General features: G+C 42.4%; 1 pseudogene; it reads right to left on the bottom strand.

The window, feature by feature from the left end:
• Nucleotides 1–3,052: 3,052 nt before the first annotated feature.
• Nucleotides 3,053–6,471, bottom strand: part of LOC102593668 (uncharacterized) — a 10,267-nt pseudogene continuing 6,848 nt past the window's right edge.

Below are 6,471 nucleotides of genomic sequence, written 5' to 3'. Positions count from 1 at the left end.
TCGATGTGGGTGGAAGTTCGGTGATGCGCCGAATGGGTTCGGCGACTAGGGATTAGCTCTCCGAAATTTCCAGTCTCTTTACCAAAATGAGGTCTAACTCGGCGACCTAGCTTCTCAAAGGGCGAGGCGCCGAGTGGAATTGGCGATCCAAGTCGGGATTCTCCCAAATTCCTCAAGCTGAAACTGCAAGTTTCTGAAAATTTAACCTTGGTGGTCCTCCCATCTTCCTTGGCCTTTTGTATTTACCCTTTTTTGGTAAATTCTCTTTTCACAAACACTTTTAACACTTTCTCTTTCTTCCTTTTTGGAATCAAACTCCTTCTTTTTCAAATATTCCCTTCTTGAATATTTGAATGTTCTTCAAGAACTATAAGAACACTATGTAGAACCAAAATAAAACCCTGAAGATTTTTAGCTCGGAATTTCACGAAACTTTAGGTGAATGCTCTCCTTGATATAGGGAACAAACCCCAATACTTTTTAGCATTCAATTCCTTGCCAAAACTTTCAGATTTCGAAACCCACTTTGTCTTTTTCAAAGATTCTTCTACCTCCCATGGTGGTTCCTTCAAAAGTGAACCAAACCCTTTCAAATCTCAACCCTAGACTCGAAATAGGTTAGAGAACACTAATCTAACTTTAGAAACTCAAACAAGACTCAGATCTAAGAAAACCATTTCAGGAAAATCTCAATACAGAAAATAACCAGATTTGTTTTGTCAGAAAACCCCAAGACTAGATTCGTAGGAACGAAACTAGACTCAGCTCTGATACCAAATGATACGATTCTCACAAGATAAATGATGATAACAGCGAAAACAAAAGAAAGTTAGAAGAAGAGACACAAGATAAGAAACAATTGGCAACTAAAGAATGTATTAAATCCAATAACCTCCAATCTAGATCCTAACAAGTACCTAATCTGGATATATAGATAGACACAAGAAAAGAAAATCAAAAGAAACCTAAAGGTATATTAAACCTAAATACCTCAATCGATTAATCCACAATCAAGCACCTAACTCTTACGAAGACGTCAAGAGAAATGATATCCCAAGCAACCCTCGTTTCTAAACAATGTTCAACAAAAGCTTACAAGCTTTCAACACTCACACAAGGAGTTAAATTTATCATTCCTCCATATTCAAAATAGTCTTCGTCTAAAAAGAAACCTTAAAGGCCTATTTATAGTGTTAGGCATTATTACATAGATGGGACCAAATGTGACTCGAAAATGGGCCAATGGGCGAGCCAATTCGGGCTCGCCAAATGGCTCGGCGATTCGCCAAATGGGTTCAGCGAGAAACCCTGCTCATTGCCTTCTCCTTGAATGGCTTTCTGTAACTTTCGGTAGTCTGGGGTTCATAGGGCGATGCGTCGAATGCCCTCCATGCTCGCCAAATGGGTAGCTTTTCTCTGCAGCTCGTTGGATCAGTCGACGATCTTGGAACCCTCGCCTAAGGGGTTTGGTGAATCACCAAAGTGGATGGCACCTCACCGAATGGAGCAGCACTTTCCTTTGCTTCTCCTTGCCTCGTTGGACCTCCCACGCTCCAAGCTATCATCCACACAGGGTGTTGCTCAGCTGGGAGCTCTTTTAAAGAGCATTTCCCAAGCCCACGAACCTCCATCCTTGAGAATGATCCATCAATACATTCAAATTCGTGAATGAATGGTTAGGTGGCAATCTATATTCCATCATTCTCCCCTTCTTGAAAAGGATTCGTCCTCGAATCCATACTTTGCAAAACCATAGGTGAAGCACACAATACAAAGATACTCATGGCATGAGGGTTAGCGTGAGCAATAACAATTTCATCACCATGCCAAGGATGCACAAATTTAACATATAACCAAGCATCAAAAATATCAACCAAGGGTTTGTAATCCATCAAAGCAATAAATACTTGGCTAAGTAAGAAACATTGACAAAGGGGTAGAGAGAAGGAATGAATACACTTAAACAACTTCATATGTAAGCCCTCATTGGTTCCACATCCAAATAAGCACAAGGCCTCCCTTATGTCAAGCAGCAAAAGAACACTCTCATACCTAAGTGCGAAGGCATAAGTAGTGTTGACCCAAGTTAAGATCCCATCCAATGCACTAGATAACTTCAATAGAGTAATCATTCCCAATTCATGAGTAGGTTCAAGTACATAAGTATTCCCTACCCAAATTGGTAAACATACATCATTCAAGTACATTGGATCAAATAACAACACCACGGAAGAATCATGCAAACGACATAAGGTGTTACTACCACATTCAGCACACTTAAGGACGACACTTGGTTCAAATGGAAAAGGATCGTATAGCATCGAGTCAATGAGACTCTCATTTGCCCAATTTTGAACCACTACTAACATAAGATATGCAACCCACCCAAGTATGAGTATCATCATATGCAAGTAGATAAAAGTGAGGCCTCGAATCCAAACCTTTTAAAACCATATAGATCATAAGCAAGTAGCTTATCCTCTTATCATGATGGGTAGTACAAAGTTTAGTACTTAAAACATTTAACCGAGGAGACTCAAAGTCAAGGAGCAACCAAACATCCTCTATTGTCATGGCTATTAAGCCCACAAATGGAGAACAAGGACAATAGTTATTCTTATCAACAACATGGTAGTACCACCCAAAAGATGATACTCCCACCAGTTCAAATACTTTCATGCATTCACCGGGATCAAAATAATAGGATCTCCACAGAACCGGATTATACCAACAAATGTAGAACACAATGACTCCCTGATCCACATGCAATGCACATTTAATCCAACTAGGGATTTCATCATATGCAAAGAGAGAGTAAAGGAAGGTACAAACTTCACCTTATCTTGGCAAATATCTCCTACCACCATTACATGCACATTCAACAAAATCATGCTTAGGGTAAGAAATAGAAAAGGGGTCTAGGAAGCTATCCTTCCCTACACACAATGTAGGCTCTTCAAGTGGATGGTAAAACCTCAAGAAGGGCTTTCCTGAATAGGGAAAGGAATTAACAATGTCAACCACCATTGGCCTGCCACTTCGACCAAACATTCTAACACAAAGACTGTAGCCCACTACTGGAGTCAAATGGAAAGGCAAGCCATGTACTAGGATCAAGTGCACATCCATTTATCAAGTTGGCACTCTTTCCTTCCAACAACATACTCCACTCAACAGCATGAGCATCATCGTATGTAAACAAGTGATAGAGAAAGGTGTCTCGCAAATCAACCTCCTCTAGGGTGTTTTCATGTGTATGACTACCAAAAGGCGCAAAAGCATTGGTCATACTATCAAGGAGTCAAACACACCCAAAAAAAGAAGTAACGGAAAAACATACACCACCTTCCTCCTCATCACATTCCTTCCCCACAAGAGTACTCTCATCTTCCAAGAAGAGATTTCCATCTTTGGGAGGGAAAGCCTCACACCATAGTGGGTTACTATCACAAGTATAGCTATCAAGAACTATACTGCTCTCAAGATTCACTCCACTAGGTACATCTCTAGGAGTGATTTCATCATCTTCAAATTGGATATTGTACTTAAAGAGGGCAATCCACCACTAGGGAAGAGTTAACACATGCAAGTTCACCCTATGAAATACACATCAGTTTTCGAAGCATTTTCAAGCACATGATCTCTATGAGCAAAGCAAGCAATTGGATCTTCCACAATAGTATATATGCTCAAAGAATCACTCCTAGTCAGATGATCAACATTCTCATTAGTGCCACCAACTTAAGGTTCCTTAATCATATTACAAGGACCCTCAACCAGTGAACTACACTTACAAACAGGTTGATCAATACAATCAATAAAAAATAATGAGCTCGCATTCAAAGCATAGGTGTCAAGACTAGGTGGACACAAATCGATCGTACTAGAAAAATCAATTCGGTCATCAATAGGATCAACTTGTGTATCCACATTCTCAACAAGCACATTATCAACACATGGTAAAGAATCAATAGGCTCACATAAAGACAAGCTAAAATTCACACTTTGTTCATTTCCAATGGTAAAAGTGATAAGATTAGCTATTGTACCTTGACACCCGCAAGAGAGATCTTTTTTACCTTATATGTAAGAACATTCCATTAGTGCATCTATCACACCTTTTACTGTAGGCTCTTTGGCTGGAACTTGTGTTCCTCCATTCATTATGCTTGTACCTACATAAGAATCCTTACCAAGTGAAGGATGAACAGAAATGTTAGATTGAGATTGTGGCAACCCTCTCACTTCACTCCTCTCAAGCTCTCATTATTCCACTCTAAGGTTGCCACCTTGCTTTCCCTTACTCCTCTCAATCTTTTGTCTCTCACTTTTCACTTTAGGGAGAGGAAATAGAGGTGTTCCCCAATGATCCACAACACACTTGTATCCATTCTGCTCGTTTGGGACTCTCTGTTCAGTAAACGAATTGGCTCAAAAACTTAAGTGACAAGAAGCCCTAGGCATTTTATCACACCAAACCTCCTCATAATATTTGCTGCGTGTGAAAGAGACTTTTGCCCCTTCGGTAACCTTACATCCCTCCATGGTGTATGGATAAGTCCTTTGTAGTTGAGGTAGTCCCAAATAGGCTACCACCTCTGGAGTGATGTAGTTCAGATTATACCCATCATCGAGGACAAGGTCAAGTCCCAAATCCCCACAAATGAAAATCTTTGTCCAAAGAACTGGTCTTCTTGGATCGAAATTGAAATTCTTGATGTACCCTTTTGGAACATACTTGAACCTCCCTCTTCAGTATTTTTGTGTATTGGGTAGGTATTTCCTTGGAGTGCGCATAGCCTTTCCTCTTGAGTCCACCAACCCAATGCAAGACCCTTCAAATGAGAGAGGGAAAACAAGGGTCGCTCGAACCTCTCAAATCATCGCGTTGGAAAATCTGCTCATATTGCCACTCCCAATCAAGATATGCTTCTGGATCACGTATTCCTTCAAAGATAGGAAAATCAATCCTTTTGGTACCGAGACCCTTGACGAGGACCTCCCATATCATAGTCACATGGGTCTGAGGCAATTGTGGACATGCTGCCTTATAACTCCTTTGTACCTATAAAATGACAACTCACAAAACAAAACAAACAACGTTAGCGTTAGTAAAATGAACTCACAATTGCTCGTATTTACACAACTTTGATTGCCTCTCACATTGGCGCGACTAATGTTGAAGATTGCTTATAATACTCAGTTGATCACAAGGCCTTGATTCTACTATTGGTCCGAATAGATTTTTATTTCAAGAAGAACGGACGACTCAATTAAAGCAAAATGGACTTTAGTCAAGAATTAACTACGAAATAAAACGAATAAAAGCACAAAAAGAAAGGCACTAACAAAGAAGTGAATTCAAGAAGTAATTTGTCAACAAGAAGAGTAGTTACAAGTTGAAAATCAGTTTAGGATTCTTGACAACGAACTAGAATCAAAAGAAAGGAAACTAAGAAATTAGAACACGAGATTAGAAACGGTCGTAACATGAGTTTTTCATCGCCAAATGGCCTATTTTCTTCACCTAACGTGAAGTTCAGCTCGCCAACTTGAAGATTGACTCACCAAGGCCTGCGCGCATCGGACGTGGCATGCGGGCATCGAGCAAGCGACGTCAGACAACATCAGGCAGCATCAGGCAAGGCCTGCACACATTAAACGTGGCATGTGCGCATCGGGCAAGCGACATCGTCCAACGATGGGCAACATCAGCTAAGGGTTGCACGTATCAGACGTGGCCTGTGCACAACGCTCAGCCGACGTCGAGAGTGGCCTTCCCGCATTGCCCTTGGCCTGCACACAACGGTCAGCCGACATCGGACGCGGCCTGCCCGCATCAGCCGTGTCATGTGCACATCGCTCAATCGACGTCGGACGTGGCCTGCCCGCATTTCTCTTCGCTTGCACAAAACGGTCAGTCGACGTCGGGTGTGGCCTTCCCGTATCGACCTTTGCTTGCACTCAACAGTCAGCCGACGTCGGGCGTGGCCTGTCCACATCGCCCTTGACCTGTGCACATCGCTCAGCCGACGTTGGGCGTGGCCTGCCTGCATCTCCGTTGTCTTGCACACAACGGTGAGCCGACGTCAGACGTGTCCTACCCGCATGGGTCGTGGCCTGTGAACATAACTAAGCCGACTTTGGAGTTTGACAGGCCGCATCTCCCTTGGACTGCACACAATGGTCAGCCGATGTCGACCGTGGGTTGCACACAACGGTCAGCCGACGTCGTACGTGGCCTGGTCGCATCACCCTTGGACTGCACACAACGGTCATCCGACGTCGGACATGGCATGGTTGTATCGCCCTTGGAATGCACACAACGGTCAGCTGACATCGGCCGTGGCTTGTGCAACATTGGTCGAGGGCTAGTCGACAACATACGGATGTCCATGCCTTCCCAAAATTAAAAGAGTGTGAAACACCCTTCATGCATAACAATATATTCATCTATTTTCCATCATCTAT

This window comes from Solanum tuberosum, unplaced genomic scaffold, assembly GCF_000226075.1.
Source record: "Solanum tuberosum cultivar DM 1-3 516 R44 unplaced genomic scaffold, SolTub_3.0 scf00701, whole genome shotgun sequence".
Classification (NCBI taxonomy): domain Eukaryota; kingdom Viridiplantae; phylum Streptophyta; class Magnoliopsida; order Solanales; family Solanaceae; genus Solanum; species Solanum tuberosum.
This window is presented reverse-complemented; position numbering and strand designations above follow the sequence as displayed.